The sequence below is a fragment of the Equus przewalskii genome, chromosome 6, assembly GCF_037783145.1.
Source record: "Equus przewalskii isolate Varuska chromosome 6, EquPr2, whole genome shotgun sequence".
NCBI classification, from domain to species: Eukaryota; Metazoa; Chordata; class Mammalia; order Perissodactyla; family Equidae; genus Equus; species Equus przewalskii.
In genome coordinates, this window is record NC_091836.1 from 96,058,681 (window position 1) to 96,073,919 (window position 15,239).

The window sequence follows — 15,239 nt, forward strand, 5'->3', positions numbered from 1 at the left end:
TTTGCCAGGTGTCATTCAGTTAGAAGCATATAGTGTGTAGACTTTCCATACTGGCTTCTTTCACTTAGGAATATGCATTTAAGTTTTCTCCACGTCTTTTCACAGCTTGATAGCTCATTTCTGTACATATTTTATTATTTTTATGATTCTTTCTTTCTCTTTTTGGTACTAATGAAAATGGCATTGTGTTTTTAATTTCAAATTCCAATTTCTCATTTCTAGTGTATAGGAAACCATTGACTTTTGTATATTAACCTTGTATCCTGCAACCTTACAATAATTTCTTATTAGTTCCAGGAGGTTTTTTATTTTTGTCATTTCTTGGGGTTTTCTACATAGACGGTCATGAACAAAAACAGTTTTATTTCTTCTCTCCCAATCTGTATATCTTTTATTTCATTTTCTTGTCTCATTGCATTAAGTGGGGCCAGTCCCCAATTATTTACAGAGCAGGCGCTAGGGGTGATGAAGACTTGGCTATAACATATCTTATTTCCCACCCAGGAGAGCTATTAAAGACATACTGTAATAACTGAATATTTTGTGATATTCACGTATGTACTTTTGACACAGCTAGCTGGAAGAGTTTGCAGTATATATGCAGCCACAATGGAAGCTAGTCTTAGGGAGAAGCAATCCTCTGTATTACATTTACAAACCTGAAATAGGCCTTGTACTTAACTAACATGCAATCCTGGGGTCTCGTATATGACCATACCCTCCATTGACAAAATTGTTGTCATCTTGACGTTTAACTTAATGTCTTGTATTAAATTAAACTCAGAGACATGCTTTATAGCAGGAACTAATAAATATGTTTGGCAGCAGTTTTATTTGTATGGGAAGAAACAGCGTCTGAGAAGTATCAGCATCAGCTGGGTGACTGTAACCATATCGTGAGATCTCATTTCACAACCCCAAGTTATAACAGCAGGAGGCTAACTCTGCAATCACAATTTAGGCGAAGCTCTGACAATGCAAGCTGCTCAACTCCATGTAAACAGGAACAGGCAGCCCTGTGAGGGATTTGCGGAAAGGAAAAGGACAGGCCAATCATTCCAACTTATTCTAGAATAAAAAGTAGTCTATTCTGAAAATCAGAAGCAGTCACTGAAGTTTTAGTTACAGTTAAAAAGAATGATTTCCACTAAGAAATCCACTCTCTTTATATTCACAACCAGCAATACCGTGCTCTTCTGCATTCACTATTTCTGTTATTACCCTCCTTGTTAACTCAGCCAGGAGCATGGGCACTGAAATCTGAGACATTGGGTTGGGAAAGCCACTTAGCTGTGTGATCCCAGGCAAGTTACTCAACTTCTTAATCCTCTGTTTTTGCATTTATAAAATTAAGAGAATATCTGTGTCTACTCCAGACTGTTGAAAGGACTAAGTGAGCTAATGCTTGTAAAATACACAATATGGTACCTGGTGCACAGTAAGATAAACGTAATATTATCATTGATATTATTACTACTAATAATATGCATATGGCTTACAAGTCCCACAATTTCTATTAAAAAAAAAATCTGTCACATCCCTCCCTCCTCTCTTTCTCTTTCTATCTTTTTACAGCCCTGAGTTCCATCACTGGGCCCACTCTGAGCCTCTGGTCTCCAGTCTTTCCCCCTCTGTTCTATTTTACACACAAATGCTAAGGTGCTCTCTCTAAGGCACACCCTGATTAAAAACCTTTACTGGGGCCATAATGTCTACAGAAAAGGGTCTAAACTCTTCACTTTGGCACTCAAGGCCTCTATAAGCTGACCACAATCTCCAGCTCTAAACGCCTCCTGGCGTGTATTTAAATTCCAGCCAGACTGAACGGGGCAGCAAGGCTCAGGCTTGATGGAGCGGCATGGTTTCCCAGAGCGGTCAGGAGGGAGTGAAGCCAGATGGTGAGTGTAAACTGCATCAGAGGAGAGTGCCAAGGTTTAAAGCCAGAGAAGAGAAGTCAGATCTGTTGTCAAGACCAAGGGCTAAATTGGGATCAGGAAGGATAGATAAAGCCAAGGAGGTCCGAGGGTAGTGAAGGCAGGCAGAACGGAACCAAGAGCAAACACAGCGAAGGAGGAGGGCCCAGGACTTCTCACCTGATAGGCCTGGAATGGCCAAAATGCACTTTCCTTTGCTTCTATCTCTATGATGTGAAGAGAATACAGTTCAAAATGTGACTTAAACAGGACTGGGAAATTAGCACATTGCATAAAAAGTTATCACCTGTAAAATTCAGTAATGAGAATGTTCATCACACTCCATGTTTGTAACAAAAACCAGAAAACATATATAAGTAGAATTACTAAGAGGAATATATTAAATTATCAATATTGATGGTTGAATTTTATTTTGATATATATAAATACATATTTATATGTGATATATATTTATATATGTTAGCATGCAATATGTCTAATATATAATTTATATATTATATAAATATATATTTACATATATGTATATGCATATATATATTTACCAAGAAGACATATACCATAATGTGACAATGGTTAGGAGCAGTATGGGATTACAGGCAATTCATTTTCTTCTTCCTTGCACATAAGCCGAAATTTTCTGTAGTGAATGTGTATTGAAACAACAACTGGGATAAACCAACTGCCTAAGCCACATAATTAATCAGAAAGAAATTAGTGGTTTAACTCTCTATGAAATTTCCAAATCCTGTGATTGTATAACAGGAATTTAAGAAACAGACTCAGTTATATAAAGAACTTTAACTTATGAACAAATATACTGATTCATAAGCAAAACAGTAGTAAATAAATGTGAGAGAATAAAAGACATCATCCCACCTACAAATTCGGATATAAGTCCTATGTGGCAATTACCTTCGTTGGCTACAAGTGCTCGTTGTGTCCTGGAGCACGTTGCTCACACAGTTGCCTTGGGTTCTCGAGACGTCCCCTTACATGCAGATGTGGAGACGTGGAGAGTGAGGGGCTTCTGTCAACTTCACAAATGAAATTTCACAGCAGCGGAACCAAATAGAATCCAGAGAGTCTCGTGAACCACATGAGGTCTAAGACACTACACAGAGCAGATAATTGCATGGGGATTTTTGTATTTTTTAAGTTAAGTGACATTTTACATGATATATCAACAACATCTGAATCTGTTTTTGAAGAATAATTTAAAAATATTTGGAGAGACACTAAGTTCTCTACTATGATTGAGCAACATCACTGTCTTCTAACAAACAAAAGGAACCAGACCACAACAGCGAACAATGAGGACAAAGAAGGAAGAAAGAGAAGGAGGGAGAGAGGAAATGAGGGAGGGCAAGAAGTAAAGAAAATATTAGATTGTTTAAGCAGGAGAGATTCATTTTTAGACAAAGGAAGGTATTTTTCTTCCTTTTTTGCACGTTTTCTTACAAATAGTACAATCCCCCAAATCCACTGCTAATATGGCCTCAAGGACTAATTAAACATGGAAACCCAGAACTCATTAGAATGGATTGATAGAGTTTGGACTCCAGTGAATTGCCAAACAAAAGAAAAGCAAGCACGGAACAAGTCACCCCAATTCCATTTAAAGTGATTTATTATTTATTAAAGGATTCTAGACATGGATTAACCTTCTCTGACTTTTTTCTGTGTCCTGCCTTGAATCCAAAAGTGCTCTGATAAATGGATCAAAAGTTATACCATTTCTGGGTAGCTTCACGTCTATCTCCACGTACTGGGCTATCCTTCTGTTTTATTACTCCTTTCAGTGATAGTCCTTATTAAATTACAGCAATACCCATGGTACCTTCCTGAGTACAGAAAGCTAGGTGTGTTTTCCCCTTTCCTCTAAACAAAGGAAAATGTCAGGGAGGAAAGCCTGAGCTAGAGTCTGAAGCCAATTCTTCCAGCACGATTACTACCAGACTGAGGCTACCTACACAGTGAAAGTGCCATGTGGGCTCCCTAAAGTGGACTTTTGGTCCATAAATAAAAACAACAAGCAAAAATTCTTTGTTTTTCTTCTTGATGACTTTCCCTCTTATGATTATACACATTCCACCTGTTCTCTTGAGTCTAGTTCATGTCTCACCTGTTGACCACCAACGCCCACATCGATCTCTCCTGCCTTTGAACCTATGTATCACCTGTTCCATCCATTTGGCACTTCCTTTGCATTGCCTTACATAGATACTTGTTTTTTATATGAACATATTTGCCATCCTATTTAGACTATCAGTGTAATTCATAGCCCACCAGAAAGAAAGCAGCCGTGTTGAGCAGCTTTCTATACAAGGCTCTGCTTCAGTGGTCCTGGGGATGAGAATCATAACTTTAATTGTCAGGTAAGCCCTATCTATGCCTGTCTATAACAATACCCAGAGACATTATTTAAGCCATGACTTTATGAAGGCAAAAGAAAAAAAAAAAGAATGGCAGCATATTGAGTAACTCGACAAGTATTTATTGAACAGCTACTATGTACTAGGCATTGTTGACACAGTTAGAAGATACCAGCTCTGCTTAATGGAGGTCAGACTATTGAGAAGAGAGCCAAATAACCACAGATTATAGTAGAGCATATAATCAAAGTGCTTTCTGACCCCAGACCTTAGAAGGATTTTACTCTCCTGTGACTTATGAAAGGTATGCAGTGAGGTCCTATTTTGGAATACCAGATTCTTCTCAAGGAAGAGCTACTGCAAAGTAAGCCCTTAACTCAGGAGAGACTCACCTGGCTGAGTGGTCCTGCTAGTTTTGTTGAATTTCTTGATTTGCCCTCATGTTCTCATCCCATGCCAAGCTACAGAGAGGTGTCACTTTCTTATAGCAAGGCCATTATTGACATTACTCAGTGTCTTTTATTCTCCACCAAAAATTTCCAATGTTAAGAGTTAAAATAAAAAGCATTTTCCCACTGTGTCCCACAGCTGGTGGAGCTCTGTGCAGTGCTGGGTCTCCGCATTCCTCCCTGCGCCTCTGCTTCTGAACTCCTTCCGAAGCCTCCCAATGGGAGGGACACTATTTAGTTCTTTGGGCGGGGGAGGAAGGGGAGAGAATGCAGTTGGAGAGTGACTTCGTTAGTGTCCAGGCTGTAAAACATAACTCTCCTATTGGATAGAAACATAAGGACTAAAACAAATTCTTTTGTAATGTGAGTTTACATTGTCCTACCTCCCCAATCCCCAGGGCAGCCACTTAGGGGTCTTTAGGCTCCTTAGAGATGGAATGATGGGAAAGCTATGTTTCATACTCTTTTCTAACAACCTCCCTTTCACCACATCCCGACACCTGGGACAGTACATAGTAACTTAATACATATTTCATTGACTGATTCAGAACTGTTTTCATGGCAGCTTCCATGACAGAGTCTTTAACACAAGTTTTCGTCATACAAAAACCCCTTTTCCATCCATCATTGCAAAGTCTAGGCCTACACTGTCCAATCTGATAGCCACCAGCCACATGTGGTCAGTGAACATTTTCAGTGTGGTTAGTTCAAGATGAGATGTGCCATAAGCACAAATACACACCAAATTTCACAAACTGGACAGGAAGTATGTAAAATATCTCATTTCATCATTTTTACACGGCATGATGATATTGTGGGTTAAATAAAACATTGAAATTAATTTTACCTTTTTCCTTTTACTTTTTTAAAAATGTCAGCCATAGAAAGCTGAAAATTCCATGTGCGGTTTGCATTCTATCTCCACTGGACAGCTCTGGTCCAGACAATATTGGATTACTATCATTTTTTAATCTGAGTGTATCATCCATTTTCACAGTAAGGGTCAGAAGAATATAATCCAGGTTGTGACCCATCTGCAGCCATGCTCAGGCCGTATACCACAGTGATGCAAGATTGGGGAGACGGTACCGTGGTGGGGCCTGGGGCCAGACAGGAGGAGAGACATGGAGCTGAGTTTCAGGGTTTCCATGAGGACGTCTCTCTTCTAGTCTGTCACAGCTTCGGTTGGGATCGTAACAACCCACCTTGGAGCCCTGTGGAAATTATTGTAAGGAACACAGTCCTATTGCAGTGGGGACTCTTGAGGCCTGTGTGTGAAAGGGGAGTTGGGACACCGCTTGCTGATGATCTTAAGTTACAGTCACAAGAAGTGAAACCCAACCATTGAAGCAAAGTTAGAGGGAAACCAAGCAGGCCCAGACGCGACAGCGCGACAGTGTCGGAGCAGGTGGAAGAGGGTCAGCAGTCCTGTAAGAGCTTTGATGTTTCACTCCTCTGTTGCATCAATTAATTGCCATATTTTTCGTTGAAAATCATCTTTTCCCATAAAGAATCTTCTTGGGCAGAGAAAAAAAATCCCTTCATTAACTTAATAAAATATTTTTATAAATACCATTCATCATTTTTGCTAAACCATTACCTTCTCTTTCTTAATTTTGTTAACTGCACAGGCCATCTCATCAATGGAGTGATTTGTATACTATACCTTAGAAAACTCTCTAGTCTCAGGATATCATTTCCAGTGTTGGCCTGGACCCATCGCTTTAAGATCTCTGGCAGGGGCTGGCCCCATGGCCAAGGGGTTAAGTCCATGTGCTCTGCTTTGGTGGCCCAATGTTTCAGTGGTTCAGATCCTGGGCACAGACATGGCACCACTCATCAGCCCACGTTGAGGTGGCGTCCCACACAGCACAACCAGAAGCACTCACAACTAGAGTATACAACTATGTACTGGGGGGCTTTGGGGGGAAGAGGAAGAAAAAAGAGGAAAAGAAGATCAGCAACAGTTGTTAGCTCAGGTGCCAATCTTTAAAAAAAAGAAAAGATCTCTGATGAAAAGAAAAAAGAGGGGAAACAGCATGGATATTGGAAAGAACTTGGGTTTGGAAGTTAATCTTAAAATGAAAACTGCCACTTTCTGACTTAGGCAAGTTACCCAACCTCTCTGAGCCTCGATTTCCTCTTTTATAAACAGTAAGGTTGATATTCTGATACGCGTGTATATGTACATAGAGATAAACAGGTACAAAGTAGGTGTACAGATAGATTAAATGACTGAGAACACCCTCAACTCCAATTAACTTCACAGAGAAGAACAGCTTACGAGTCTAGTCTCCATGGCAATTTTTTTCCATTTTTCACTTAAGAATAAATAAACTCATTGTAAATATGGGTTAAGTGGAATTTTGTCAAAATGGTAGATTTGCTTAAGTGAACTTAAAATTGGGAAGTGGGAAGGCGGGTGACTAAGGAAGCTTCCAAGGAAAATGTTCAGATTCCCTCTGTTGGATTCTGGACGAGGCCCTGGAGGAGAAGATCTCCACATGGGGAAGACTCAAGGAGAGTCCCAGCGTTAATCACCGGGAGCTGTCCTGGGCCTCTGTGTTAACCAGGGAGAGGCCTCAGCATCACCCCATCTCAGAAAAACATCGCCTCTCTCCTGAACATGTTTCTTATTGTTTCTTAATAGAAAAAAGAGGGAAGAGAAGCAGGAACGGAAGAAGGAAGGAGGGAGGGCAGGCAGGAAGGGCGAAAAGTAACCACGGGCGCCTGGCGAGGTCTGCGCAGACGTTTCCTTCGTCCTCCGTGATCTCCGCCACTGGCAGTTCCGCGCACCTGAGCCAGAATGCTTGCTCTGCCAGTAACGTGTGAGTGTAAAAGTAGGTCAGTGGCTTTTTAGAAGGCTGTTAGCTTGTGAAGAAGTTAAAGAAAAAAGAATTAACAATCCAGCTGTCGTGTTAATTGGATCTTTAAACTCCTGTTTCGGTTAAGTTCCCAGCTCTGTAATTGGCCTTCGTAGACCCAGGCAATGGCTCACCCCCTCCCCTGTGTGAAGCCAGGTGTCCTGAGTGCTTCCCATTGTTACTCTCATTAACTATTCCGGGGCTGAGATCCCTGGAAACTGCCTTGCCTGTCAATGGAATCCACATCCTGGGGCGTGTGTGGACCCAACCCTCACTACCCACAGCCAGCTCCCAACTGCACAATGAGGAGCAGGTCGATTGCTGGCTGTCCTTCTTGTCCATCCCCAATCACCTGTGCCTGAAAAGACGGGAAGATGGAATGGTCCCCTTGAGGTTTTTGCTGAGCCCACCCTGTTGGCCAGTATAGAACCAAACAGCCTCATCCTGCTGACGACGGAGCGTCAGACTGTACATCAAAGGCCTCTGAACGAAGCTGGCGGCCCAGTTGTTATTATTTTAATAATTCAGAACAATAATAATAGTATTTCACATTTATGTATCACTTCAAATGTTACAAAATGTTTTTCTTTAATACATCATCATATTTAATTGTGCATGAACCAGAATGGAGTTGTAGAAAGAACTGTGGGGCTAGGCAAATGCATGTTTAAATTCCAGTGTTGTCAGTTATCAGCTATGCGACTTTGTGGCCATTCCCTAAGTTCTCTGAGCTTTGGTTAACCATGTGTCAAATGGGGAAAATATCTCAGGTTCTTGGGAGGGTTAAATGAATTAACGTATGCAAAGTTTCTAGGCCCACCACTAGGATCAGGTCATATCATACTCACCCGAGCATCCTCTGGGGTTTAGCCTCAGGCAAGAGGAGGAGGAAAGGGAGGAGGAGAGAGAGGAGGGAGGGTTGGGAGAGAGGAGGGGGAGAAGGAAAAAAGAACTAACCCAGCCAATGAAATGTGATATTTATTGTTAGCAGAGCACTCACTGTCTGTGGTGAACGCTCCCACCTTTTGGGTATGATCTCATTTACTCTTGCAACAATTCTAAGTAAATATTATTATTCTCAATTTAGTGGTATGGAAATTGAGTGGAATCCAGTAACTTGCCTAAAGTTGCACAGTTGATAAGCAGAGGAGCCAGGCTTAAAACCCCAATCCATCTGAACCCAAAACACACGCTCATAATAATGTTTCCACCCAGAATTTACCATCTTCCTCAGAAAGTCTACATGCCATGGGAACACAGAACTCCCTTCCTCCAGTAGGAAGTCATAATAAAATAAAATGATGGCACTTTATACAGAAATATAAAGTAGCACTTGTGCTTTTACGTACGTTGACTGACCCAACCACCGCAGGGAGCGAGCAGAGCTCACTATCCGCATTCCACAGAGAGGCAGCTAACGGGAGAGTGACCAGCTCAGTCTGACCCAGTGAAGTGGTGAAGTCAGGACCTGAGCCTGCTCCTCTGATGCCAAGACCAAGGCTTTCCTTACAGACACACGGCCTGTCTAGAACGGTGACCTACACCTGGTTTGATGGCCCCCGGTTGCCCGTGAAGGCAGGAGCCTCTGCTTGTGCACTGAGGGTTTGGAAATGCCCTCAGCATGACTGCAGTCCTGTTGCCACTCACAGACAGTTGAACTATTCACAGTAATAGCATGAAAATTTCTCAGATGGCTAAATGTCCCCTGGGCTGAAGGATCCATGAAGTAGAGGACTTTTCTACTTCCCTAGGTCTTGTCACCAGATGTTTAACAGAAATATTATCAAAACCAATGTATTTTCCAACATCACAGAAGTGTGTGTGTGTGTCTGTGTTCACACACATGTCAGAGCTGAGAAGTGAATATAGGGAATGCAGAAGTACTATTCCTAATTTCAATTTTCAGAGGAAAAAGTAATTTTCAGCACTTTTGCTTTAGTTAAAGGCACCGGCTTCAACCACCTAGACCCAACCATCCCCGGACCGCGTGAGGACAACACTGGTCCCATCTCCCATTTCATATCCTCATGCTCTTATCAGCCTGCTCTTTCCAGTGCTGTGTCATCCTGCCCCATGCCAGGGCACTCATACACCCCATACCTATACAGGATACCATTACAAGATCACATGAGAATGCCTTCACGGGGCATCCAGGTTTTTCCCCTCTTTTCTCTCTAATTTTTGCCCTAAATGTTTCTGTTTTGCTTTCTAGTCACCAGATCCTGCTACTGGACAGCACCTGCTATCTTTCTTTTTCCTTCTAGATCCACTCTGTACCTTTGGCCTCCTTGTCCTCCATCCCAGATGGCTGATTCGTGTGGCCCACATCAACACATGACCTTGACCTTGGCTTCTGATTGGTTTGGCCGGTGGAGAGCTCCATCAGGCTACTAAAGTGAAGAGAGAGAAGTCTGCATGTCTATTCTCCAGCTTCTTCCCCATGGAGTGTCCTTGGACTGGCTCAGTCTCATGGCTGGTCACCGCGCCCCTCAGGGCCCCATCGGTACCACTTTCTCCTTCATTCTCTGGCCACCACTCCTTGGGGTTCTTTTGAGCCTAGTGAGGTGTAAGTTCCTCTGCTTTTCCTGCCTTAGGATACAGATCTTTTATGGTTTTGCCTTATCTTGCACGAGTTCTTATAAACAGGTCCTTTATAACACCTTCTTTAAATCCACCTATTTTGAATATACATCTATTTCTTGCTGATATTCTGACTGCTGCATGTACTAAGTAACTAGCATTTATATACTACCTTAAAAGTCTCCATCTGTCACCAGTCCTACACCAATGGCTCAAATTGAGGCTCCCTGGAGGATTGCAGAAATTACCCAAATTGTCTTCTTGGCCAGCCTTAACCCTTCCACGGTATGCCATCCCAAGCAGCCTGCTAATCTTTCTAGAGTACAGATCTGATAGTGTTTTCCTCTTTAAAGCCTTTAGTGACTTCCCCTCAGCTTCAAGTTGAAGTCCAGGCCTCTTGGCATACAAGGCCTTCCACCTACTTCTTCCTCTGCCTTCTGCTTTCCTGAGTCCCTCCCACTCACCAATAAAGCTGACCCTGAAACAAGGACTCAGGTGAAGGTAACTTGGTGGGAGATGCTCCCAGGAAGAAGGAAGGACAGGAGAGTGAGAAAAGATCATGCAAAGTTCACTAAGAAGCCAGGCCACAGCATTTCCCCACCAGCGGACCAAGGGACTAAAGCACCGAGCACTGATGCCTATCTCCCAGTGGTGGAGGCTGCTCCTGGGGTTGTAACTCTCCCACACTTCCAGGCAGTTAAGCAAAGGCCTCTGCTGCCAAAGAAAGCCCCCAGGCAGAGAAGCAGAGAGATTTAGGGGTTTAAATTGGGAAACTATCTACAGTAGCTCTGGGTGAAGGCAGAGGTAGAGATAAGGAGATGGGCTCATGAATGAGTAGCATCTTCTACACCCACTCTCCACTGCCGCTATCTTGCAACATACTCTGTATCCTAGAAATACTTAACACTCCCTGCCTCCTGCCCTTCCACTTCTTCAAGAGCTTGTTCAGTCCACTCCTTCAATCAGAAACTCCGCTACTTCCACTATTTCTTGAAATGATGCAGGCTCGGCTAGCCAAGGAGCTGAAAGAAAGATTTCTTGGACCCTTAAGGTCTAGTGGTAGTGCTCCTTTATTCAGAGAACAGCATGGGGACAGGACCCATGGGTAGGAAGAGTTGCACTGTGTTGAGGGTTAGGGCTAAATTTATAAGGCATGGGTACGTGACTTATTTTTACTAGACAAAGGAAAGATCATGTAAAAAGTCCTTAAAACGCTACCAGTGCAGGTGGGGTCTGGTTACCGTGTGGTCACATAACTTTAGATGCAAATGGGTCATAAAGATCTGCATGTAGGCGAGGACGCCTTGGGCTTCTCTCCCTGGGGCAGCCTTGATCCACATCAACACAACTCCCAAAGCCAAGTAAAATATCACCTGGGAGCAACATCCCAGAAAGAACAATTTGTCTTTTCCTGAGTTCCTGGATCATTTGTTTATGATTCTATTTTAGAATTCAGATGTGTAAACTAACATTACATAATATTTTGTTTCTCCCCCATCATATTTACTAAGCTGAACGATCTTAGCTTTGTCAATATCTTTGAGCCTCGATTGCTATATCTGAAAAATAAAAATAACACATTTCGCATAGTGCTGGGAAAGTTAAATGGGATGGTGTGCATAGAGTGCCCAGCATGATGTCTGGCCTACGGTAGGTGATCCCAAACTTTTCGTTCCCATCATCTGTCTAACCCTTTCCCACATTTTCTCTTTGTATCTCAAACTCCTGGCACAATCCCCAGCATGCAGTAAGCTGTCACTTAGTAAGAAGGCCTCAATAGCTCTAAATTACCCCATGTTATTCCCATAACAACTCCGTTATAGGCAAGTCAAAGATGATGGATCTTGAAAAATAACCTTAAAATTTAAAATTACAGGCAAATGAATGTTTTGCATTGGGAGAAAGAAGGAAGCAATGTGTCTGTAACACTGCTGTTCCTACCATTATGTCAGAATATAGGGTAGAAAGTCCTCTGTGGAGAATTTCAACGAACTGCCATAATGACAGGTGACTGGATCCCAGGAGTTCTGAAATAGTCTGACCTGTGGCGAATTGTTTAAAATGAATTTTTTCTTCCTAAAACCCACATTTTTAAAGGCTCACTTCCTCTCTTCTGAGACGCCATTTCAAGTACAGTATGGGTTAACTAAAATGGCATACATTTAAAACAATTCAATATAAACACACCGAATAGCTCAAATTGAGTTTCCTTTGCTCTGAAAGCATGACGAGTTAACATATGCCCTTTTGAAAAACTAAAGCATTTGAACAAAAATGCTTTGTTAGAAATAAGATGTGACTCAAGGGTCCTAAAACATCTCCGAGGAGGGAAACCAGAAATGCTTGGGGAAGGTTTCAGGAGTCACGTCATTTAAAATGAGACACCAGTATTTTAAAAATCATGGCAACTGACAGGACGCTTAATGCTGGGTTCTGAGCTCTCTGCTCCCCTCACCTCCTAGGGCATAAGTGAAGGTGCTCCTGGAAGCAGTTTGCTTCAGTGGAGACTATAAACTGGTTCTTAGGAGGCCTCAACGCCTGTTGAAGGAAAGAGTGAATGACCGAGTGAAATCACGGCATTAAGAAAATCATTGTGGCCTCGGTTTCTTTGCACGTTTAAGGATCAAGTAGAGGATGATCTCTAAGGCGCCCGCAATTCTGTAATTCTACATCCCTGTCTCTGTCTACCAGGAAGGAGAGTCCTTCCCTCCAGGCAGGCACTTCCTCCCGCCATCGCCATCAGGAGAGAGGGAGGCAGGGAGGGTTTCATTTTCTGCAGAGTCCCATTTCTTCATGGGTGTGGAGGACAAGGAGATTAGCATTGAACTGCAATCAGAATAAAACAACGTAAGTGACAACTGGAAGTCTGTGTACAGAACAAAGAACAAGCCAACTTCAACCAGGATTTGGAGTTTGCCGTGGAAGTGACCCATCATTCACTCATCTAAGAGAATCCTGCAGAGGCAGGAGCACACAGCTGAAGGGTGTTTATCAGGACAGGTTTCCAACTACATCCCTTGGGTAAATCCTGGTCCTGCCCCTATCAGCTGAGCTGCCTTTGGCAAGTAACTTGAACTTTTTCTATCCAGTTTCCATCTACTATAAAATAGGGACAAAAACAGTATGTTCTCTAATACTCTGTGAGTGGTCAACAAGCTAATGGTGCCCGTCAGGTGATGAGCACCCAGCAATTACTGTCTCATTATCATTAGTCTTCCAATGTCATTCAATTTCCACAAACATCAGGGAAAAAATCATATCAGTTTTTCAACATATATCAGAACAGATCAATAAATTCAAACACAGCCAGAAGAACGTGCTTGAAGGAGAGTCAACTTGTTATAAGTTATCACTAATCTTCATGATGATGATGATGATGATGATTATCACTTATTTATTGTCTATCTTGTCCTACAGATACTACCCAAGGAAATTCATATTTTCACTATTGCATCCTACCAAAAAATCTACAAAGGAAAATATCATTATATAAATTGAAAAACCGAGGCTCACATGTGTTAGTAAAATGCCTTGTAGTAATAAAGTTGGAATACTGAAGAACCACCACTCAAAATTATTCCTAACGGCTCCAGAGTTCATTCTCTTTCCATTTTAACACAGAGAACACTGTGCCCATGAGATTAAACTTTAACTGGATGGCCTTCAAGAAAAAGGAACACAGAAATAGAAAAGGTAGGAAAATTACCAGCTGTATTAAAGGCCAAATGCTGACCCTGATTTAGGATGACCAAGAAGACAAATATATCCCAACCTCCCCATTTTAAGATTAAAGAAACTTGACTAGAAAAGTTTAGCCAGTTGCTCCCCTGACTGTTAAGTGTCTTTTAACGCTGTGTGGTCAACACAGCTGAAGGAAACTTGAGAAATACCACGCGTCAAGGAAAGATATGAAATGCAGAGCAAAAAGGAAGAATGAAAATAGTTAGAGATAAAAGATTCCTGAGGAAACAGGAAAGGGCGTGGTGAGAGTGATGAGGATTATTTTGGGCTGGTTACTTTTAAAAACTGCACATGGAAAGGAGGCTCTGAGGAGTGGAATTTGCTTGCCCTTTGGTGAGAGACACTTGCATTTCTGAAGGAAGTCTCCATCTGTAAAGGTGTCTCCCTCTCTGCACCAGGAGGAAGAGGGGATGACCTTATCTCTAGAAACTCTTAATGGGGATGGCAAGGACTTAAGTCTTGTTTATTGTGCTTGCCTGGTAACCTCACGTAGCTGAGTCCCCCCACCACCAACATCCTCCAGGAAGCATAGGACATCCTATCTTAATCCAGTCTGATTCTTATCTAGAGTTGTAGGACCACCCAATAACCAGACCCCACCTGCACTGATAGCATTTTAACGACTTTTTTACATATTCTTTCCTTTGTCTTGTAAAGAGAGAACACACATACCTATGCCTTAAATTTAGCCATAGTCTCAACCCATGTTTGCAGCAGCAGCTCTGACTGCCCATGGGTCCTGTGCCCATGCTATTCCACACTATTCTCTAAATAAAAGAGCACTACCACCAGACCTTGAGAGTCCAAGAAATCGTTCTTTCCACTCCTCAGCTTGCCAAGCCTGCATCAAGGGAAGCTCGCTGGAAGCCAGAAGTCTCTGCAGCAGATCACTTGACTCCTAAGTAGAGTGTAGGCAGAAGTCAATGACAGAGGACAGTGGCTAGGGTTAGGGTTGTTGCAATAGAGATGCTGAGAATGATCACATCTGGAACGTGTATTTTGCAAATAAATATGCTACAGCTCTATCAGGTATGTATTGCTAGGTAACTAATTCCCCAAATCTAAGGCTTGAAGTAGCAACTATATATTTGCTCAAGATTCTGCAATTTGGGCTGGGTTCAGTGGGGCAATTTCTCTGCTGGTCTTTCCTGGAGGTCTTCAGCTGGCAGTTCGACTGGAGCTGGATGGCCAGTCACATCCCTGTTGGTCATCTGCAGCTGTCAGCCGGAGGACTTTGAGAAACCTCTTCGTGGTCTCTTAGCAGACTGGCCGAGGCTTCAGACATGGTGGCAACAGCAT